Source organism: Diabrotica virgifera, chromosome 1, assembly GCF_917563875.1.
Source record: "Diabrotica virgifera virgifera chromosome 1, PGI_DIABVI_V3a".
In the NCBI taxonomy this organism is placed as follows: domain Eukaryota; kingdom Metazoa; phylum Arthropoda; class Insecta; order Coleoptera; family Chrysomelidae; genus Diabrotica; species Diabrotica virgifera.
Genome location: NC_065443.1, coordinates 197,271,419 through 197,296,741, shown reverse-complemented (window position 1 = coordinate 197,296,741; position 25,323 = coordinate 197,271,419). Strand labels below are relative to the sequence as shown.

The window sequence follows — 25,323 nt, the reverse complement described above, 5'->3', positions numbered from 1 at the left end:
GAGGTTACCACCTTATTTTTGCATATTCAATCCTATCGAACTTATTTGGGGGCAAGTAAAAAAACGGATTCGGAGGAAAAATAGTTTTCCAAAATTTGACGCGAAAGTGGTCGATTTAATTCGATATGAACTATCAGAGATTACAAGTGCCGACTGGAAAAAAGCAGTAAACCATGTAGTGAAAGTGAAGATGAGTACAGAAGACTAGGACAATTTTTTTCAAACAGTGGAAAATTTATTATTAATCTGGTGGATAGTGACGATGATGAGAGCTCGTCTGCAGGAGAAATATTTTAAACAAGGTACGCTAATATGATGATTATTTCAGTTAAAACAATTCAGTTTTTCATTATAAATTGCTAACTTTGTTTAAAACAATATTTTCTTAAATGTAACATACTTTTAAACAGTTTTTTCTATGTACGTCATCGTTAAACGCTAATAGGGCTTTTAAACGCTTCTCATATGTTTCAAGCACTTGTCATAATATGTCGTTTAATTTTAATATATCTGCGTCATACGTTATTGGTATATAGTATATACCAATAACTATACATACCAAAGACGTACGACGTAGATATATTAAAATTGTATGACATAACAAGTCCCTGAAACAAATGAGAAGCGTTGAAAAGCCCTATAGAAGATGCCGTTGTATCACCTAGTATTTTTTCCGACAGGGTGGTAGAGTGATAATTTTTTTTACATTTCACTTTTAACCATTTAAAAAACAAAGAAATATAAAGTTTTGTTTGTTTTCCAAAATCAGATTTTCGCTTTTTGACTATAATATACACACTAATACATTATTGTTCTTTTATGATTTAATACTTGCATCAAAAAATTTGTGTCGGTGAAACAACAAATATCGCGATACGTCCCTGGACATCGGTTAGTCGAATTTCATAACATACAAAAATATTTATTATCTGTTTGAATTTGCCGACGGGCGAAATATCGATGGACACGACTTTACTCGATTCTCGATTTTCTAATGATTGAATAAATATTATAGTGGCTGAGGCCACAATTGCGCCCAACGACTCAACGGTACTTATTTAAAAATATATTAAGTGAATTTTAAATCTATCTATCTATAAGCGAGGTTCCTACAGCCTCTGCCGCTTCTCGCATTTCGCCCGCCATCGTTTTCTGTCCATCCGCCATCCATTCGTCTTCTTTGATGGCCCTATCTTTCATGATGTGCCGTACATTTTCTTCCCAGGCAACTGAAGGTCTTCCCATTCTTCTTCTTTGGTGTGATATGTAATTCAAAGCTGTCTTTGGCCATCTATCTTCATTCATTCGTTTCACGTGACCATACCACACTAGTTGTCTAGTTTCAATTCTATCAACACTGGAATATACAGTATGTGTCCTCCTTCTAATATCTTCATTCCTGATGTGATCTTTTTTAGATATACCACACGCTCTCCTTAGATAATCCATTTCAACTACTTCTATTATTTTTCTATCTTTTTTTGTCATCTGCCAAACTTCTGCCCCATAAGTCATAGTAGGCTCTACCAAGGTACGATAGATGGTCAATTTCGTTTTTTGTCTTATATCTTAAGACCACAGTAGAGAGCTTAGAATGTTTACTGCTTTTTTGCCCTGCTGCGTTCTCTTTTCGATGTCTCTTTTGGTAGTGCCTTCTTTGGATATTATAGATCCGAGATATTTATATTCATTACATCTTTTTGTGGTTCTAATTTCTAACTGTGGATCTTCTTCATCATCCCCTATTTTAAGATACTCTGTCTTTGACATATTCATATTGAGGCCCCATTTTTCATATTTTTTCTTTAGTTTTCTAAACATGTAGTCCATGTCTTCCTCATCATTCGCTATGACTACCTGATCATCTGCAAAAAACAAAGTTGTTAAACATTTACCACTGCCTATGTCTATTCCCATTCCGGATACTTGTTTCCTCCACTGCTCTAGCGATGATTGAATATATAGTTTAAATAAAGTCGGAGACAGACAACATCCTTGTTTAAGCGCCTTTGATATAGGGAATGATTCAGATATAAAGTTTCCTTCTTTAACGACACTTCTTGCATTTTTGTATATATTTGCGATAGCATCCACATACTATCTGCTGAGACCTACCTTCGTCAATGTTTGAAACAGTTTTTTCAAAGGTACCGTATCGTATGCTTTCTCCAAATCTACAAACAATAGGTGGGTAGATAGATTCCACGCCTTCCGTTTTTCTATTACCTGCTGCAGAACGAATATATTATCAGTGCACGATCTTCCTGCACGAAATCCACTTTGTTCTTCGATGTCTTCGTATTCTGATTCTATTCTTTTTTTTTATTATTCGACCGTACAACCTCCCTACTGAGCTGGTAACAGTTATTCCTCTATAATTAGAGCATATGCGTTTATCCCCTTTCTTGTATACTGAGCTGATATATCCAACATTCCAATCATCAGGGATATTTTGTCCTTTTAAGCATTATTTATTAAATAGTTAAACCAACATCTCATGTAATATGTTTGGTCCGTACTTTACCAACTCAATTGGGATGTCTCCAGGTCCTGCTGCTTTACCGTTTTTAGATCTTTTGAGGGCCTCGCTTAACTCTCCGGTTGTTATCTCAACTATTTGTGTATGTTCGGATAATTCTTCCATTTCGATCTCTTGGAATTTACATCTATCTTCTGTCAGTAAAATCTCATAATGGTGTTTCCACTGTTTCAGATCTATTAACTTTATGTTAGATTTTTCCTTTCCTTCCCTCCGGAGAGACTTTATTAGCTTCCACGCTTGCCCAACTCTTGTTCCACCCATATACCTATCCACTTCTGCGCATTTTCGGTCCCACATCTCATTTTTACTTTTCACTACTTCTCATTTTACATCTCGATTTAATGCTGCATATCTCTTGTGATCTTCCTCATTTCTTGTTGACATCCATTTTTGATAAGCAGTTTTCTTCTTGTTTACTAACGTTTGCATATTCTCTATTTTGCACCATTCTTTATTTTTTGTTTCATGTTTGTCTTTATACCCCAACGCCTCACTTGCAGCCTCATGAATGTATTTTTTAATTTGCTGGTATAATTCTTCCGCTGTTATATTTTCTCGTCCCACATTTTGTAATTTTGTGGTCAGTCGTAATTTATAAAGAAATGTCGTTGAATCTTCTTTTAAGCTTTCTAGGTTATATTTAGAAGATCTTACTTCTTGTCCCTTTTCTATATTCTGCACCTGAGTATTATTGTTTTTGTTTTTGCGATAGTTAACTATCACGTTGGCCATAAGTAAACGATGATGGGATCCACATTCTGATCCACGGTATACCCTTACGTCAGTGGTTTTCAGCTGGGAAGTTTGACGTTGAATTACATAGTCGATTATCGAGCGCAGATTCCTAGTAGGTTGTATCCATGTAAATTTGTGGATGTCTCTATGTTGAAAAAATCCATTCATAATTTTGAGAGACATTGTTTCACAAAAATCTCTAAGTCGCTTTCCGTTGTCATTGGATATTTGTTCCCCATATCTTCCTACGACTCTATTATTTTCTTCTCTACCTACTCTGCCATTTAAATCTCCTAGTACATAGATTTCACAGTTTTCTTTAACTTGAGAGATTATTTCATTCATCTTGTCGTAGAAATCGTCTTTACTTTCTGGATATACATCTTCATTTGGGGCATACACTCCAACAATTACGATATTGTGCCCATTCTTTTTCATTTCCAGCATCAGCAGTTGTTCATTTACTTCAGTCCACGATTTAATATTATTTGTAAGATTTTTTTTTCGAATAGCAATAGAGACTCCTCTCTCTTAGCTCTGTTATTTTTGCTCACTCCATTGAAGATATGTATATACTCTCCTATCTCTTCATTTCCTTTTCCCTTTTTCTTGGTTTCGGTAAGAACACATACATCTATTTTTCTTCCCGCTAATTCTTTGAATACTTCTGCTTGTTTGGTTTTAAGTCCTTGCACATTCCACGTAGCCAATTTCATTTTCCTTTTCCGTTGCATTAGTCGTCTTTGTTTTGATCCTTCCGCATTCCGATGCATTTTGTCGAAATTTGTAGCATTTATTTCTTTTGACAAGGGACGAGTTGCTAGCCCATCGCCTAAACCCTCCTCCTTTATCCGGGCTTGGAACCGGCACCGGCATTTACTGAGCTACTCAATCCACCCAGCACTTACTGGACGCGGAGTTTAATTTTAAAATACATAAGTAATTTTAAGTAAGTAATTTTACAGTAATTTGACAGTAAGTAATTTTAAATACATAAGTAATATTTTATGATCTTTTCCTAATCACAAATTTAAAAGTCTAGAAAATATTACAGTAAATACAGTTTGATCTGTTCACATTAAGGGGGTAGAAGCAAAATATTGGTCCAATGCTATTTAAACGAATTCATTTTTTCGAATCGTGAGAAAACTAATAAGTATTCTTGAAAAATTTAAACGCATAATTAAAGATTACACTATAAAGTACAGAGGGCCGAGAGCCGAAAGTCCCTGAAAACTTCTATAATGTTTATTTGAATAAGTTACAGGGGTGAAAAAAAGAGAAAATTTAAGTAGTGTGATTCATTCAAATGAAACTTTTTTATACTAAGGGACTTTCGGCCCTCGATAATAATATATAATCTTTCATTCTGTGTTAAAATTTTTCAAAAACATTATTTAGTTTTCTCAGGATTCGAACAAAATGAATGCATTTAAATAGCATTGTCCCCTTAATGCTCAAAAAACAGATAGTCCAGAAAGCCACTGCGCATCCGCTAGGAAAAATTTTCTAATAAGGACTCCAAAAAGGACTCCTTTCAACAAATTTGCATGTTGCCAGGACCAAAAGGTGGTCAAAAATTTTTTAAACGTTTTTTTTTTGTATTTGCCTAAAATTATTTTTTTTGCATTGAAAAAAGTTTTTTTTAGGTTTTTTGGATCATTCCAAACAGAAAAGGTCTTTAGTGACTTTTCTCTAAAAATGATAGTTTTTGACAAATAAACGATTAAAAATTGAAAAATTGCGAAATCGGCCATTTTTAACGCTCAAAAACTATGTGAAAAACTGAAAATTTGAATGTTCCCAAGGTAGACAGATATTCTTTAAACATCGATTGATGAAATCCCGAAGAGTTTTTTGCAATACAATATTCAAAACACCTTTGTTTTTTAATTGCTAATCAAACGTGCGCGACACTATTTTCCACCGACAGTATGGTTCAAATGAAAGGAATAAATTCGTTATTTCGTAAACCGGCGACTTTAAGGAAAAATCCCGAAACAGGTCGATTTTTATTTTTAAGTTATGATATTTTGGCATATATGGTATACTAGTGACATCATCCATCTGGACGTGATGACGTAATCGATGATTTTTTTAAATAAGAATAGGGGTCGTGTGCTAGCTCATTTGAATGGTTCTTTAATTATCTATTCAGTAATATAAACATTTACATAATTATTTATACAAGGTGTCCAAAAAATTTGTATTAAATTAAATTATTTGACAAAAAATGAAGTAGAAGGACACCCTGTATAAATAATTATGTAAATGTTTACATTACTGAATAGAGAATTGAAGAACCTTTCAAATGAGCTACCACACGACCCCTATTCTCATTTAAAAAAAATCATCGATTACGTCATCACGCCCCGACGGATGACGTCATTAGTATACCATATATGCAACAATATCATAAAAAATCGACCTGTTTCGGGATTTTTTCTTAAAGTCGCCGGTTTACGAAATAACGAATTCATTCCTTTCATTTGCACCATACTGTCGGTGGAAAATAGTGTCGCGCACGCTTGATTATCAAATAAAAAACAAAGGAGTTTTGAATATTGTATTGCAAAAAACTCTTCGGGATTTCATCAATCGATGTTTAAAGAATATCTACCTACCTTGGCAACATTCAAATTTTCAGTTTTTCACATAGTTTTTGAGGGTTAAAAATGGCCGATTTCGCAATTTTTCAATTTTTAATCGCGTATTTGTCAAAAACTATCATTTTTAGAGAAAAGTCACTAAAGACCTTTTCTGTTTGGAATGATCCAAAAAACCTAAAAAAAACTTTTTTTCATGCAAAAAAAAAATAATTTTAGGAAAAAAACAAAAAAAAACGTTTAAAAAATTGTTGACCACGTTTTGGTCTGGTCCTGGCAACATGCTCTGTTAAAAGGAGTCTTTTTTGAGTAAGATTGTGCAAAAAATCCGAATCAGAATATTTTTCCTAGCGGATGCGCAGTGGCTGTCTGAACTAAGAAAGATTTGGATTTTCTCATAGTTTACTTGACCACTATTGCTTTCAACGGCTCAAATCTGATATCAGAGTAGCAGAAACTACAGAAGTTTCTTGATCGTACTGGCTATTCCTTCGAATATCGTTTGAATCGGATACAACCGGAAGGTATTACATACTACAGTTTATACCTTTGTCGATTGCGCTCGTTTATCGTAAATTGTATAGGTGGCGCTAGCTGTTAAATTGGAAATAAACAATTAAATTAAAATGTTATTTGTTGGAATATTAAGTAATTTATTATTTTGTTTACAAAAACACTGTATTTCATTTTTATAAGAACAGGTGGCCCATTCTACAATCAAACTCTTATTTATGGTAAAAATTAGCAGACTCATTTCAGTATTCCGTATTCCCTAATAGTAATACATACATGGTAATACCCACATGCAAATCTACATAAAAGAAAATACAATGTTGATTGATAAATTAAATTAATCTTACAAGTATATTTTTTATCAATCAACGTTTATACAGTAAATCTAGTTTGAGCTGTTCAAATTGATGCTCGAAAAACGGAAAACTAAAGTCTTCGCCTAATGGCTTGTTATGGATTTTCGCCTAATGGCCGGTTTAGAGTTTCACCAACTAAGAATTCGATGAATAAAAAAGTTATTTGGCCAATAAATCTGATACGATACGATACATCTTCGTTTCACCAACGTCAAAAGATATTTTATTTATTTATGAAATAAATATATACCATTATATTATATATTATATTACCTGCTGTATACTTCTTGGCACGAACTCTTCTTCTTTTCGTTTCAACTAAAACAGTTACCTACACCTGTAGCTTCCAAAAGCTGCCTTTGGAGCTGCAGGTGAGAAATGGTTGGGTGTCTTTGTCTTTCAACTGATTGGACAATTGAAAGATCGCGGAGAGCCGTTATTATACTTTATGGCGACTTTCCCTTGCTTTATTTTGGGCTTTCCTAGTTCCTGTTACCTAGCATAGGTTTTGGACTGAACGCCCTGTGTTACGTCTAGCACGGTCTAGCTCTACAGCTATTGTCCCTCTGAGAACATTACTTGCTCCGCATGTCCAATAATCTTTCCCCGTTGTAAGTTCTATAACCCCACACGAGGCATATTTTCGTTTTTGGACGCAAAAGTTAGTTTATTTATTTTCGTTCAATTTGCAACTCAAGCAAATAACCTATACCTTATAAAACTGCGGGACCGGATGGTATATTTCCTAAGCTTCTCCAGGAGGGTCTGGAAATAATCATGGGTCCCCTGATCACAATATTTAGAGCTAGGCATGCTCTGGGATACATTCCCAAAGCTTGGAGAAGGGCAAGGGTGGCGTTTATTCCCAAACCAGGAAAAGCAGATTACACCTTAGCAAAATCCTAAAGGCCTATAAGTCTGACCTCATTCATGTTAAAAACCATGGAAAAAATCTTGAATGAACACATCAAGAAAAATAATTTAAATGAAAATCCACTGCACCAACGGCAATGGGCGTATCAGGCAGGGAAATCAGGTGAAGCCGCCCTGCACAATCTAGTGTCGGAACTCGAAAGGAGTCTGCATCAGAAAGAAGTCGCCCTTGCTGCATTTTTAGATATAGAAGGTGCATTTGATAATACCTCAATCGAGTCTATACAAAGCGCACTGGTGAGGAAGAAAATCAACAACACAACATGCAAGTGGATTATTCAGATGCTTCAGAGCAGAATAATATCCACAGATACGCATGAAGATACCATAAATCTGAGGGCAACTAAGGGATGCCCTCAAGGCGGTGTATTCGGTGTATTGTCACCGTCATTACGGAACATAGTTGTCGATGATCTGATTCATGGGCTAAGCGTTCAAGGAATCTGGGTCCAGGGTTTCGCAGATGATATCGTGATAGTAACTAGCGGAAAATTTCCCAGCACTGTTGCGTATCAGATAAGATATGCCCTTCACTACATAGAGAACTGGTGTCTGAAAGAGAACCTCTCCGTGAACCCTTCTAAAACTAAACTGGTAGCCTTTACAAATAAGAGGAAGCTTACTGGACTGAGTGAGCTGAAATTATTTGGAGAGGTACTGGAAAGAACCAATGAGGTTAAGTATCTAGGGGTAACCCTGGATTCGAAACTCAATTGGAATACTCATATTACCAATATAACCAATAGGGCTAAGCGACTCTTCTGGAACTGCAGACGAGTTGTAGGTAAAACCTGGGGATTGAAGCCAAAGGTGATATGTTGGTTGTACACATCAGTGATACGACCGACAGTTACTTATGGGTCAGTACTCTGGTGGAGAAAGACGGCTTTGCAATCTTGTGTGACCACTCTCACCACCCTACAAAGACAAGCGCTTCTAAATATAACAGGAGCCTTGAATAGTACAGGAACGGCTTTATTAGAGGCTATCACAGGTCTCCCTCCGCTGGAATTGTATATTTCGGCGGTAGCCTTCATGACCATCCTGAGGCTCAAAGTAAACAATACTTGGAGGCCAAATTATGTATTGAATACCCACACAAACATTACTGGGACTATACTTGAGGAATACATCTTTATGATGAACTTAGATATGATGACACCAGAACTAATCTTCACTGAGAAGATTAACACAATTATACCATCTAGAGAACAAAAAGTCCCAAACATTAATGGAGACTTAATATGGTTCACTGATGGATCTAAAACTGCCCATGGTACTGGATCAGGAGTCTTTGGGCAAACATGTAACTATAATAAATCTTACCCTAATCTTTCCCCTCGCCTGACAAGGTCTTATGCTCTTCAGAATCGCCTGTCATTGTACACATTTCTTCTAAATGACTTACTTAAACACATACTTAAATTTAAACTTTACAGGAGAAAGTTTATTTTACCCCCTAAATTTGCACTTTTCGGTTCACCTGGTAGATACACGTGCACGGCTGATGCCTGCCAGGTCATGGTTTTTAGCCTTGGTGTGCTATGAATTATCACTATACAAATTTCTAGCCTTACAGGACGACCGTTAGTCGGAGGGTTCACTAGCTCTTAGACTAATACTTTCCCTACGGCCTTGGCCTTCCTTATTCATTAGTAGAAAAATTAGTGTAGATAGGTAAAATTTTGTTTGGTAAGTAAAATGAAGGAAATTTCCGCTTCGCTGTAAATTGCTATTTAGGGCCAAACCAGACGGGCCACTCTGCAGCGCTACTCTGTGGATCCACAAGGCAGCTTCCGATGATTGGCCGTGGGTTCTTATGTAAATTGGACGTTGCACTCCAGACGAGCGACTGTAGTCAGCCTAGATCGGCCGCGATCCCGATTAATCCGACTTATCAAGGTTCCACCTGTACATAATAAATAAAACGTATTCCGATATATACGCTTGTATCAATGAAATGACTTGATTCAGAATAACAATATTATAATTATCATGTTTCTTCCTCGATTAAAACTTACAAAAACAAATGTAGTTTACTAATAGTACGCAGCTGAATAATTGGTTGCCTACTATTAAGAGGCGTATAATTGTTTTAAGTGTCTCTTTAAATCTTTAGAAGGTAGGGATGCTGCAGTCACCAGGGAAATGGACCAATAAGTTTTCAATTGAAAAATCTTTTAGTAATATTTTTAATATTTTTCAATACTATTAATGTCGCTATTAGGATTGAAAACTTTACCTTACCTTTCAATTGCCAGATGACGCTAGTCACCTGATCCATTCACGTCAGTTGCGTTGTGGGGGATGAACTCTCGTTGTTGGTCACTCAGAGTATGGAGCAGCAGGCCTACGTCTCTCCGATGAGACTCCAATAAGAGTCGAAAATCGTCGATTCAGAGTGCTGGACTCCGCTCCGTATTCTGGGTGAAAAATTGTTTTGTCTTCGCATAGCAACTGAATAAAAATGGTATACATTTTTATTTGTAAAAATTGATGGATTAACCGTTACTTGATGGAAGTTCATTTTATCTAACAATAAAACACTGAAAACGTTTGTTTTCTATACTTCCACAAAATTTATTATCACTAAGTGACTACAGCTATTTCGGCAGAGTGCCTTTCTCAAGTGATATAGTTTACAATGTGTTTGCCTTTTTAAGTCTTCAACTGAAGAGGTTGAGGAGTGGGGAGCTGTTTGTCTCGAGTTGGTCATTCAGAATTATATCTGTATTTTTCAGTTTATTAATTTCCATAGATTCTAAAAAAGATAGCTTAAGGCCTTTATTTTGAATATGCAGAGTTTGAAACTCTTCATTGAAAGAATGATTATGATCTAGAAGGTGAAGTGCGTATGTAGAAGTGTCTGTTTTTCTATTGTTGAATGCCCTTTTGTGTTCTGCTATCCGTTTGTTAAAACTTCTGCCAGTTTGACCGATGTACGTTTGCGGACAGTCACCACAAGTTAGTTTGTACACACCACTCTGTAGTTGCTTTCTCTTTCGGCTTTTATTGTTCTTAATATATTTGCTTAAGTTGTTGTTAGTTCTGAAAGCTGGTGTTATTCCTTTCTTTTTTATGTATCTGGCTATTTTTGTTGTTATCTTGCCAGTATATGTGAGAGAGCAGAAGGTACTGGTTTCTTTCTGTGGTGGTGGATACACTAATTTCAGGGCTTTCTTATGGACTTTTTGGTTTAAAAATTTTTTAACTATTTGTTCGTTATAGCCGTTGTTTACTGCTATTTGTTTAATGATGTTTAGTTCCTATGTTCTACAAAAAAAAATAATAATAATAAATTCGAGATAGAACTAAACATCATTAAACAAATAGCAGTAAACAACGGCTATAACGAACAAACAGTTAAGAAAATTTTAAACCAAAAACTCCATAAGAAAGCCCTGAAATTAGTGTATCCACCACCACAGAAAGAACCCAGTACCTTCTGCTCTCTCACATATACTGGCAAGATAACAACAAAAATAGCCAGATACATAAAAAAGAAAGGAATAACACCAGCTTTCAGAACTAACAACAACTTAAGCAAATATATTAAGAACAATAAAAGCCGAAAGAGAAAGCAACTACAGAGTGGTGTGTACAAACTAACTTGTGGTGACTGTCCGAAAACGTACATCGGTCAAACTGGCAGAACTTTTGACAACCGGATAGCAGAACACAAAAGGGCATTCAACAATAGAAAAACAGACACTTCTACATACGCACTGCACCTTCTAGATCATAATCATTCTTTCAATGAAGAGTTTCAAATTCTGCATATTCAAAATAAAGGCCTTAAGCTATCTTTTTTAGAATATATGGAAATTAATAAACTGAAAAATACAGATATAATTCTGAATGACCAACTCGAGACAAACAGCTCCCCACTCCTCAACCTCTTCAGTTGAAGACTTAAAAAGGCAAACACATTGTAAACTATATCACTTGAGAAAGGCACTCTGCCGAAACAGCTGTAGTCACTTAGTTATAATAAATTTTGTGGAAGTATAGAAAACAAACGTTTTCAGTGTTTTATTGTTAGATTTGTAAAAATCTTTGTACCAAGTACATTGTTAATTATTATTTATTTTATAAATATTTTACTGTTATATTTGAACAATTTGTGAGTAAAAGTTGGACTAGTATTTATGTCTAAATTATTACTGTTTACTTTTACAAAACTCGATGATGTACTTGCATTGAGGTTAACGGTTTTAAAAAATTTATTACATATGTCACTGAGCATTCAATGCATCATCTGATTAATTAAATCCATGAGTAATGAGTAACGACCCGTGTGTAATGAACTTTTTCTTCTTCTTACTGTGCCGTTCTTGTTTTCAAGCGTTATTGGCTATCGTCGTATTAGTCCAGGGTCCATCTGTTTTGAGATGGACGTTGAGAGGTGACTCAATTTTTTTGCAGAAATTGCTTGAAAATAACTCAAATAATAATATTTGAGTTATCCTCCCTCTCAAAAAGGTCCGGAACATTGTTTAAATAATCAATAATCAAATGTCAAAAAATGAAGGAAAAATTCGATTTTTTTCTTCGTTTTTTGATTATAACTTTAAAAGTATTCATTTCCGAGAAAAGATGTACTAACTAACATAAAAGCTGCGTAACTAAATTTCCTACAATATAGAATTGGTTAAACATTTAAAAAATAGTCACCCTTGTTGCAAAATAGCAATAATTTCGAAAAAACCATTAAAAAAACAAGTATTCGCATTTTACGTTTTTCAACAATTTATGCTACACTTATTACCTTCATATTTCACCCAGAAAAACTTTATAATACAGTAAATTAATACTGTAAATTTCATTAAGATCGGTTTTATAGATTTTGCAAAATAAATTTTGCAATCCAGCTTTCGCAAAAAAATTCATTTTTTCAAAATGTCACAGGACTGAAAATAAAGTAGATAGCAAGTTGAATTTTTTTTGCGTATAGAAGTGTACTGTACCTTTCATTTGCAATTTGCAAAATTAAAATCGATGAACTACCACGGCGTCAGGAATTTTTTTCAATAAACATTAATTATTGGTGCTACGCGCAGGACAGCGGTGATCTTACTATTATTATTTTATTCATATTATTTTCTTACTCTATATTTTGTTGTATTTTAATATTTTAATTCCACAAAAATCAAACTAATTTTATTATTGTTTGTGAAATATTGTTTAAACAATTGTATATGTTTAAAAATAATAAACTTTTATTCTCCAAGTTAAAATATATGAACAAAGAAAGTTTTTGCTAAAAAAAGTGTTATTTCAAAGGATAGAGTATGTGTTTTTATTTTGCAATAAACAAATTTATTTATTTATATCGAAATGTAATAAAAATTAAAATGTATCAATCATTATCAAAGGTTATTGGATTGCCCAATCAGAGCAAACTATCCGCTGTCCTGCGGATATAATGTAAAGCACCAATAATTAATGTTTATTTAAAAAAATTCCTGACGCCGTGGTAGTTAATCTATTTTAATTTTGTAATTGCAAATGGAAGGTACAGTACACTTCTATAAGCAAAAAAAAATTTAACTTGCTATCTACTTTATTTTCAGTCCTGTGACATTTTGAAAAAATGAATTTTTTTGCGAAAGCTGGATTGCAAAATTTATTTTGCAAAATCTATAAAACCGACCTTAATGAAATTTACAGTATTAATTTACTGTATCATAAAGTTTTTTTGGATGAAATATGATGGTCCTAAGTGTAGTATAAATGGTTGAGAAACGTAAAATGCGAATACTTGTTTTTGTATGGTTTTTTCGCAACTATTGCTATTTTGCAACAAGGGTGACTATTTTTTTAAAATTTTAACTAATTATATATTGTAGGAAATTTAATTACACAACTTTTATGTCAATACAACTTTTCTCAAAAATAAATACTTTTAAAGTTATAATCAAAAAACGAAGAAAAAAATCGAATTTTTCGTTCATTTTTTGACATTTTGAATATTTAAACAATGTTCCGGACCTTTTTGAGAGGGAGGATGACTCATGTATTATTATTTGAGTTATTTTCAAGCAATTTGTTCAAAAAAAATTAAGTCACCTCTCAACGTCCAAATGTACTCATATTTTTACAGATGCGCCCTGGTCTATATTAACAAACTGATGAAATGTTTCTCGGTCGGCAGCTATATGAAACAATTACTCGACCGTTCGACGTGTCCCTTGTCTAATTTTGCGTAACCAGAACAGTTGTTTTCTTCTAACCCAGCGTTTCCCTTCGATTTTGCCCTGAATGATCAACCGAAGTAAGCGATATTTAGGTCCTCTTCTCATTATATGACCGAAGTATTGAACCTTTCTCATTTTTATGATGTTGATCAATTCTCGCTCATTGTGAATGGTCTCTAGCACACATTCGTTAGATATGTGTGTTGTCCGCGGGGTTCTGAGCAAGCGACGGTAACACCACAACTCAAACGCTTCCAATTTGTTAAGATTCTTGATTTTTGTTGACCAGGTCCAGGTTTCACATTCATAGAACAAAACAGACCAGACGTAGCACTTAAATACTCTTAGACATGTGCATGGTCAACGACAGACTTCTACTGCACAATAGACAACGCCAGCTGCATAATAAAGATTTTTTGTGCAAGTTATATTGTCGAAATTTCCTCATCACTTTCAACCCTGCAGTCAATCCAGCTATCCAAATATCTAAAGTGTTCCACCCTTTCCAGGATTTTGTTATCTAATTTTAGTACTGAGTCTTCGATATTATTTTTCCGACCACCATCCACTTTGTTTTCTCTTCGTTGATTATTGTTAAGCCCTTTGCAGAAAATTAGTTGTTTACAGCGTTCAACAGGGTTTTAAAGGTCTTCTATACTCTCTGCAATTGTGGCGGTTTTATCTGAGTATCTGATGTTATTATTAATCCCACCACCGATTTTAACACCTTCGCGACGATTATTTAACGAGTTCTCAAAAATTGGTTCGGCGTAGGCATTGAACAATATCGGTGACATAACACATCCCTGTCTGACACCACGTTTAACCCTGTAACCATCACACCTTAAATTCATTGAAATAAAATTCTAAAAATTCATGTGAGTGTTTTCTAAGCGACTATGAACGCATCAGTGGGGTTTTTATATGCAATTTTACTTTATCGTACTACATACGTAGTATAATAGATAAAGTTATAGGATCGTGCAAAAATTTTTTTTTCAGATTTCACTTTTTTTGACGTTTTGAGTCCCCCTGAGTCTAAAACGCAAATAAAAAAAACATGTCGGAAGTATGTACGTACGTACGTACGTACGTACATACGTACGTAGGTATGTCGCCTCCGCCCAGCAAAAATTACTGGACCGATTTCGATGAAATTCGGTGTAAGTTTAAGAGAATTTTGTCGAGAAACTAAGCTTTTAAAAAATAACTCTCAAAGGGGGCCGAAATAGGGGGGTTATTTGGGAACCACTTTTGCAAATTTTGACCGAAACGAATGAAGTTTAACTCAAAGTCAGCTCATCGATAGTTAAATAGAAATTTTGAAATTTGACATTTGTAAATTCAAAATAGCGGCCAACATCGCCGACCGCCCACCCGATACATTTCCTTACCCATCTAAAAAATTGTTTAAGATAAGTTTAATTTGAAAAAGTCGTTATATAGGCTAAAGATGGGGCTATAAGAAAAATATTATCGTTTTTCATAAAAAGTTATGGGTTGCCTATATTTAAGGGGTGAAAAATTGACATAACTTTGAACTAGATTTTCTCAAAAATGGCTCCAAGGAATTTATTTATTTTTTGATACATTTTTGATAGCCTATCGGTAAATCGAATGACATTAGTTAGATTTTTTTAGATTCCCATAGGAGGGGGGTTATGAATTTTGTATAAAAAAATATTCGAGTGCCCGTAACTTCCTCTGTAATAAAAACTAAAATTTGAAATTTGGTAGGCGTATATGGTACTTTATTATCTATTATTACAATAGATTTTACCCAAAATTTGGCTTCCGGTTGAACCGGAAATGAAAAAAAAATCCTAATTTTTTAAATCCGCCCTGTATGTTTTTACACATTTTGAAATAATGCAAAATTACCTTTTCAATGACATAAAACTCGTTGCTGTGGCTCAAAAACTCGAAAAGTTACAGTAAATAGAAATTTTGCTATAATCTTCTATGTGTCCTCTCTCACGCGATCATAGCAGAACTTTATTAATTATTACGGGGCAGTCAATGAGGGTATTTGGCTCCGAATTCCATCCTACTACATCGATTTACTTGATATTTTCACAGTAAGTAGGTAATAGCACAAGAAACAAAATCTACCCTATACAGGGTGAGGCAGATAACTGGCCTATTGGAAATATCTCGAGAACTAAAGGTAACAGAATCATAAAAATTGGAATACAGGGGTTTTGAAGGATGGTCTATTAAATGAAAATATTTTCATCTCTTTTCAACTTCCGGTTATACCTTTCCGGTTATATAACTTCGTTTTTTTAAATGGGACACTCTGTATATTTTTACATTTTTGGATTCTTAAAATATGAGGATTTGTAATGTTATACAGGGTATTTTAAAAGATAATTACGTTTTTTTATTAATTTCGTAGCAGTATTCACACCCTGTAGAATTGTAATAGTTTGACATTAAAACTCTGCTTACGTTCAAGTGATTTTTAATATAGTCTATTATTGTCAAGAATCATTAGTATAGATAAATTTTTAATTTTAGTATGCAGGGTTGGTCGAAACTCGGAATGAGTATTTTCTGAGTTTTCTTAAATGGAACACCCTGTATTTTAGTATTGTAATGAAATGATATTTTATGGTACTTTTTTATTTCTTAAGCATTCCCTATACCTAACTGCTTTAATTTGTGCTGAATTGTTAGTCGCAAAAACAATTTTAACTACGTAGGTATTTTGATAGCTAAACCATTATTGGTAATTTTAAGGATCAGTCTGGATTAATATATATTTATTTCTGAAAAATTATTTGTGATTGAATATTTTCACGGCCAACCTAATAAAATTTCACGTATTTTTTGTTGCAATTAATGTTTAGCTTGAATCACCAAAAACTCACAAATTAATGCAGTTAGGTATAGGGAATAGTTATAAAATAAAAAAGTACTATGAAATATCATTTCATTACAATACTAAAGTACAGGGTGTTCTATTTAAGAAAACTCAGAAAATATTCATTTTGAGTTTCGACCAACCCTGTATACTAAAATTTCAAAATTAGCTATACTAATGATTCTTAACAATAATAGACTATATTAAAAATCACTTGAACGTAAGCAGAGTTTTTAATGGCAAACTATTACAATTCTACAGGGTGTGAATATTGCTACGAAATTAATAAAAAAACGTAAATATCTTTTAAAATACCCTGTATAATATTACAAAATCTCATATTTTAAGAAAGAAGATATTGAGGAGAATCCAAAAATGTAAAAATATACAGGGTATCCCATTAAAAAAAACTAAGTTAAAAGCAACTTTCGGTATAACCGGAAGTTGCAAAGAGATGAAAATATTTTCATTTAATAGATCATCCCTCAAAATCCCTTTAATCCAATTTTCATGATTCTGTTGCCTTCAGTTCTCGAGATATTTCTAATAGGCCAGTTATCTGCCTCACCCTATATACTATGGCGCTTTTTATCTTGGGGCGGTTCCCACCCCTTCAAGGGGGTGGAAAATTTGTTGGTCAAAATAACCACGGAAATGGCTAGAGAACCTATTTCTAAGCAAAAACTGGTCTATAGTTTTTTTTTTGAGAACTCAATACTTTTTGAGTGATACGTAGTTGTAAACTGGCCATATTCATTGAAAAATGACACCTTTTCGGACGTGTTTTTTTGTGAATACCTTCAAAACTATACATCGAACTAAAAATACTATATAAAACATGTTTTAGATTATAAATAACAAAGAGATTCGTTGCTTCGTAAATCTTCTATTTATAATACAAAAAGAGATATGGTAGGTGAAAAGAGTTTGTTTTTTGGTGTATGCTCAAATTGGTGTATTCAACTTGAAATAACAGAGGAACGGTAGGTTTTAGGTGTATAATGCTACCAACGCCTTTTGTAGTGTTTGAAAAGGCCTTTAAAACAAGAACCGTTAAATGTCAGTTACATTCAAACTAAGCGAGATATGGTGCAAAAAAATATATGAGTAATGTACTTTAAGGAAAAATACGTACATACATAATAAGTACACATATTTAACCCCTCATCCACCAGAATTTAAATGCATCGTTTTTCTTCTGCAATACCTGTTAATATAATGTTTTTTCTACTTTCAAAAAGTCGGACGGGTTTAAAATGAAAGGTTTAAAAAAAAATAAGATCAAATTATAGAGCGCATTTTTAAAATTTCTTAAAAATCTTCCTTTTTCTCATATAATTCGAAAATAAAATGTTCCACTCCCGAGAAGGGGTGGGAACGGCCCCCATGATAAAAGCGCCATAGTATATGTATATAGGATAGACTTTGAAGTAGGAGATTGGGCTACTCCCAAAATTTCATTAAAATCGATGCAGTAGGATAGAATTCGGAGGTAATATATTGTTCTTACCCTCGCGCATTGACTGGCGTAATAGAAATAGAATGAAAATGTAAATATTAATTTCTCTGAAAAATGAACTAATTTGAAATGAAAGTATGACTAATATTCTATTGATTTATGCAATAATCTATAGTATGTCCCCGAAATATGGCATCGAACATTTTCTCAAATGCAGGAATTAATGATGCGTTGAACCATAAAATATTTTCAAGTATACAAGGTGTCTCTAAAATATCAAAATAACGAGTAACTGTGTTATTTTTATAGAATGCCAGTATCTAGTACGATAACGATAATAGATCGGTACGATAAAGTTCTCGGGCGGCCCTTCCGTACAGCGTTTTTGTATAAAAAGTGGAATTTGAAAATGTTGCCCTCAAGTAACATTGTCCATTATCTCCTCTATTGTGGAATCTGGTCATGGATGGCCTGATAGCTAGACTCGACAACGATAGGCATCACGTCCTGGGCTATGCGGATGACCTAGTCATCTTAGCCCACGGAAAATTTAATGGTACAGCCAGAGATCGAATGCAACAGGCTCTGACCGTAGTTACAGAATGGACTTCAAATGTAGGGCTTAACATCAGTCCTCTAAAGTCCAAAATCATTAAATTTACTAAAAGAAGGAATTCAGAGGAATTGGGTCCTCTAAGTCTAAATGGTGTACATTTAAATCCGGTGAGTGAAGTAAAGTATCTCGGGATAATATTAGACTCAAGACTTACTTGGAATCAGCAGATAGAAAGAATAACGAAGAGAGCGGTATCTACGTTAATGGTAGCCAGACGTACTCATGGAAAAATGTGGGGTTTGAGGCCAGACATGGTATATTGGACTTATAACATGGTGGTAAAACCCACAATTACATATGCATCAGTGGTATGGTGGCCAAAAGTGCAGCAAAAAAGTGCCATCATCAAATTAAGCAAGGTGCAAAGACTTGCTTGTCTCGGGATCACGGGGGCTATGAGGGGCACACCTACGGCAGCTATGGAGGCACTACTGGATCTCCCTCCTTTACATATAACAATAAGAGGTGAGGCGAGAATGGGCTATTATAGACTGCGAGAAAACCTGAGCAACGTACCAGTTAAATCAGGACATAGTAAAATAACGAATGAAATTAATGATGCCGAATGGATGATGATTTCTGACCATATGACATCAAGATATATGCCTGAAGTACCTTTTCAAGTGGACATTTGCCCATGAGACGAATGGGACAGAGGAAACTCTCGACACAGACTGCAGGGTTGCACCTGGTATACGGACGGGTCTAAAACTGCAGACGGTTCGGGCGCAGGAATATTCTATAGTGGTGGAAATTTCAACATTTCTATTCCACTGGGGGAATGTACCTCCGTATTTCAGGCAGAGATTTTTGCAATATTGCAGTGTGCAAGAGAAAACAACCTGAGGGCATTCGAACTGCAGCGGGTTAACATATGCACAGATAGCCAAGCAGCCATTGGGGCTCTTATAAGCCCTAAGGTGAACTCTAGGCTGGTGTGGGAATGTCGACAAGAACTTGATAGACTGGCACAACATAACAGTGTTATACTGGTATGGGTTCCAGGTCATCGGGGCATATACGGCAATGAAAGAGCTGATGCACTTGCCAAGAGAGCATCAGCTACAAAATACCTGGGTCCAGAGCCGGCCGTGGGAGTGCCAAAAAGCACCGTCCGCGAACGAAAAAAAGCCTGGATCCGAAGCCAACACAACTCACACTGGGAGAGTGTACCCGGTCAAGCACATGGCAAGATGTATATCGGACGGACATGTGCTAGTAGAGCTGAGTTACTGCTGAAAAGAAGCAGGAATCAGCTCAGAGTCATGACAGGTTTCCTCACTGGACATGCGCCAGTTAAGGGTCACCTACATACAATGGGGCTGTTTCATGGAGACTTGAGCTGCAGACTCTGTAACAGAGAACCTGAAACAGTCAACCATATCTTGCGTGACTGTGAGGCATTGGATCGGAGGCGGCAAACACTTTTCGGAGACATCGAAATGACTCCAAATTTATATGGCACCCACCCACTAGACCTGTACAAGCTGGTACAGGGTTCCAGAATTCTGGAATGGGTTTCATAAACAATGGAAGATGTACAATAAGCCAAGTGGCTGCAGTACAACCGGTTCACAACAGACGGCTTCCAGGGAAAAAAAAAACATTGTCCATTAGTGGTTTGATGAGAACGTTGCTCCAAGGCAACACTAAGAATTTGAGCTTAAAATTTTTGTAGTGTGCAAACGAGAGATCACCACTAAAAAAAGTAATCTTTTAGGGCTTACAATGTGTAAAATCCGCATCGTCGTTTTGGTCCATAGATAAGCCAGTGTCCTACGTTGTCGTTCTAGTGATGTCATGTGGTCGATTTTTCGTTACAATTTTTTCGGCCGTTTCGTTCACTGAAGGCCGCCCTTCTTTTTTGTTTTACCTGTTTGGAAAAAAAATTCAGCTACATATGTCCATTTTAAATTTTTTAAGGTATTGGTATAATATTTATAAGGTACTAGCTGACCCGGCAGACTTCGTACTGCCTCAATAGATAAGAACAAACTTTTGTAAACAATAAACTTAAAATAAACAAAAGGAATTCGTAATTAATAAACACAAAAAATGCTCGATGTGAATGAGTTTTTATTATTATTTTTAATGAATTACACATAATATTTGAAGTAATAAAATTTAGTTAGAAAAAGTTTGCAGTGCAATAGTTGCAATCTTAAATTTGTTTTTCTTATAAAGAATATAACAGCTTTATTTTATTTACATTCAAAACAACCCTGTATTTATAATTGGGTTCGGGGTTGTCCAACTATATAGGTGTTGAAAAATAAAATTAAATTAAAATTAAATATCATTAAATAAAATGAAACAAAATTTCATAAAATTGAATAAAAGTTAATAAAAATAAATAAAACTGAATAAACTTAAATAAAAATAATAAATAAATTTAAAAAAATAATAAAATTAAAAAAAATAATAGAATCTAATAAAAATAATTAAAATTTAATAAAATGAAACAAAATTAATTAAAATTAAATAAAATTTTATAATTTGCTGCTTGTTCTTTTCGTGTGCTCAGAACTTTTCTTCTGCTTGCCGTTCGTCAGAAAAGTTCGGTAGAGATATTTTTTGAAAGTTTCGAAAAATTAAGAAACTCATATTTTGCCCAAATTAAGTCCAAAAGTTAAACAGTTGCACTTTTCTTCGATGAAATTTGTTGCTCGTTCTTCTTCTGTCCTCAGAATATTTCTAAGGCTTAAGATATTGTGTTTTGGACACCCATTGAGCTAGAAAAAAAATTTAGTAAGGTTCTGTTCGGAGTTCAGCAAGGAGTACACCGAATTAATTTCGTATTTTTCACGTCCTTATTGCGAGAGTTATGACGTCACACGCAACCCTCTTATGACGTAGAGGTATAAAATATAGACCTAAACCTACTCCCGGTCCGGTCGAGTACACTTGCAAACTTTCATAAAAATCGGTCAAGTCGTTTCGGAGGAGTATGGCAACAAACACTGTAAAAAGAGCATTTTATACATATAGCTGTAAAAATTTTGGTGGCTAATAAAATGACAATATAAAACCGTATAAACCTTCCCTGAACATCCACAAATAATTCAACATCAAAATTAGCCAAATCGGTCCACACATTCTTGAGTTTTAGAGAGACTAACGCACAGCAATAGATTTTTATATATAAGATGCAAAACTTTAGATGGCTATTAAAAAATAACGGTCGAAGATAGAAAAGTGAAAATTTAGGGTTGTATTTACCTTTGCCTTCCACATCACATAAAATTAAGAAAAAACAGTTTGATCAAAAAAATAAAAAAATATTTTAGGGGGGCAGCCCCCGTTACGACGTACGGATATGAAAAATACATAACAACCTATTCTCGGTCCGGTCAAATACATGCGGAAAATTTCATAAAAATCTATTCAGTCGTTCTCGAGTTATGTGTTGGTAACTGTCACGACCTTCTTTTGTTTATATAGATGTAAAATATTTAAATGGCCATTAAAAAATAACGGTTAGTGATAGAAAAGTGAAAATTTAGGGTTTTATGTATCTTTACGTTCCACATCATATGCAATTAAAAAAAAAGAGTTTGTCTGAAAAAATAGAAATAAATATAAGGGTGGCAAGCCCCCTTAAGACGCACGGGTATGAAATATAGATAACGACCCACTCCCGGTCCGGTCGAGTACACTTGCAAACTTTCATAAAAATCGGTCAAGTAGTTTCGGAGGAGTATGGCAACAAACAATGCAAAAAGAGCATTTTATACATATAGCTGTAAAAATTTTGGTGGCTACTAAAATGACAATATAAAACCGTATAAACCTTCCCTGAACTTCCACAAATAATTCAACATCAAAATTAGCCAAATCGGTCCACACATTCTCGAGTTTTAGCGAGACTAACGCACAGCAATAGATTTTTATATATAAGATGCAAAACTTTAGATGGCTATTAAAAAATAACGGTCGAAGATAGAAAAGTGAAAATTTAGGGTTGTATTTACCTTTGCCTTCCACATCACATAAAATTAAGAAAAAACAGTTTGATCAAAACAATAAAAAAATATTTTAGGGGGGCAGCCCCCGTTACAACGTACGGATATGAAAAATACATAACAACCTATTCTCGGTCCGGTCAAATACACGTGGAAAATTGCATAAAAATCTATTCAGTCGTTCTCGAGTTATGTGTTGGTAACTGTCACGACTTTCTTTTGTTTATATAGATGTAAAATATTTAAATGGCCGTTAAAAAATAACGGTTAGTGATAGAAAAGTGAAAATTTAGGGTTTTATGTATCTTTACGTTCCACATCATATGCAATTAAAAAAAAAAAGAGTTTGTCTGAAAAAATAGAAATAAATATAAGGGTGGCAAGCCCTCTTAAGACGCACGGGTATGAAATATAGACAACGACCTACTCACGGTCCGGTCGAGTACACTTGCAAACTTTCATAAAAATCGGTCAAGTCGTTTCGGAGGAGTATGGCAACAAACACTGTAAAAAGAGCATTTTATACATATAGCTGTAAAAATTTTGGTGGCTACTAAAATGACAATATAAAACCGTATAAACCTTCCCTGAACTTCCACAAATAATTCAACATCAAAATTAGCCAAATCGGTCCACACATTCTTGAGTTTTAGCGAGACAAACGCACAGCAATAGATTTTTATATATAAGATGCAAAACTTTAGATGGCTATTAAAAAATAACGGTCGAAGATAGAAAAGTGAAAATTTAGGGTTGTATTTACCTTTGCCTTCCACATCACATAAAATTAAGAAAAAACAGTTTGATCAAAAAAATAAAAAAATATTTTAGGGGGGCAGCCCCCGTTACGACGTACGGATATGAAAAATACATAACAACCTATTCTCGGTCCGGTCAAATACACGTGGAAAATTTCATAAAAATCTATTCAGTCGTTCTCGAGTTATGTGTTGGTAACTATAACGACTTTCTTTTGTTTATATAGATGTAAAATATTTAAATGGCCATTAAAAAATAACGGTTAGTGATAGAAAAGTGAAAATTTAGGGTTGTATGTATCTTTACGTTCCACATCATATGCAATTAAAAAAAAAGAGTTTGTCTGAAAAAATAGGCATAAATATAAGGGTGGCAAGCCCCCTTAAGACGCACGGGTATGAAATATAGATAACGACCCACTCCCGGTCCGGTCGAGTACACTTGCAAACTTTCATAAAAATCGGTCAAGTCGTTTCGGAGGAGTATGGCAACAAACACTGTAAAAAGAGCATTTTATACATATAGCTGTAAAAATTTTGGTGGCTAATAAAATGACAATATAAAACCGTATAAACCTTCCCTGAACTTCCACAAATAATTCAACATCAAAATTAGCCAAATCGGTCCACACATTCTCGAGTTTTAGCGAGACTAACGCACAGCAATAGATTTTTATATATAAGATTTTCATTTTCTTGGGTTGTGGCTCTTCCAAATCTATTTCTTCGTGCTCATTACCAGATCTTTCTATTGCCAACTACGTATATTTTTAGTTCTACCTATTTGCATTTCATAATATTCATCTCCCGAATCTGCAACAAAACACTTATCAAAATGCTTACTTTCGGATGTCTTTCATCATCGGATATACTTTATCTATCTGATACATCTGCTATAACAGGAACTACGTAGCTCTTTTTTTTCATAACACGTAAGCGTAAGAGGAGGAATATCCATATTTCTGAAAAGAAAATTTATGTTTTTACAATTACCACTTAGCGTCAACGTTGATTCTAAGCAACATACTTTTAGATGAAGTTTTTGCTAAAACTTCTCAAAATAGAAAGTAATTGTATCTTTTAGATTATAAATACACCTTTCCTAAATGTATTCTGAAAATATTACAGCAAAATACATATTTTTAAATAAAATTAACATGAAGTAAAACTCCCTAGTGTAGTTGGTATATTTAATAAAAATTCTGAAAAAAATTTTAAAAATCCAAACGGATTACGTTCAAAACGTTTTCGGACTTATCAGTCCATCATCAGTGAACCTAAAAGTAAGTAATCTCACTTAGTAAAATTGAAAAAGGGTGAAATTTTGAATGTTAAAAAATTGAAAAGTGTGGTTACGATTACTTACTCTCTGTCCTTGCTAAATAGCCACAATTCCAAACACTGGTCAAGATGTATGTTCTAACTACATGGTGAAATTTGTTAAACAATTTGGCTTACATTGGATGCCAACGGATTAGTACTAGGTACATGATTAAGACTCCATTAATTAAGAGATTTTTTTATTATGAATAGGTCTACATTGAACTAAGTTTAGTCTGTCAATGATTTAGAAGGAAGTTGAAATACTTCAAATGTCAGTAACATTGACATCCAGGAAAGGGAATTTTTAAGGTATTAACCAAGGTCAAGATCCAATGTGGTTACGGAAATTTAAGTTTAAGACTGTGTTGGAATTTTAATTTGTAATATTAGAATTTAAATTTACTATTTTTTAAAATATTACAACCATTACTATAAACTTGACTATAAAATTAAATTT

At 34.2% G+C, this 25,323-nt stretch overlaps 1 protein-coding gene and 1 long non-coding RNA gene across 2 annotated transcripts in view; one reads left to right on the top strand and one right to left on the bottom strand.

Annotated features, from left to right (window-relative positions):
- Positions 1-25,323, top strand: part of LOC114331881 (SET domain-containing protein SmydA-8-like) — a 164,690-nt gene that overhangs the window by 95,190 nt on the left and 44,177 nt on the right. The window lies entirely within an intron of this gene.
- LOC126881778 (uncharacterized) lies at positions 20,882-24,221 on the bottom strand. The gene is made up of 3 exons (XR_007696983.1): positions 23,665-24,221; positions 22,614-22,910; positions 20,882-21,861 (listed from the first exon to the last, which is right to left on the bottom strand). It is a non-coding gene; the product is annotated as an uncharacterized LOC126881778 (long non-coding RNA).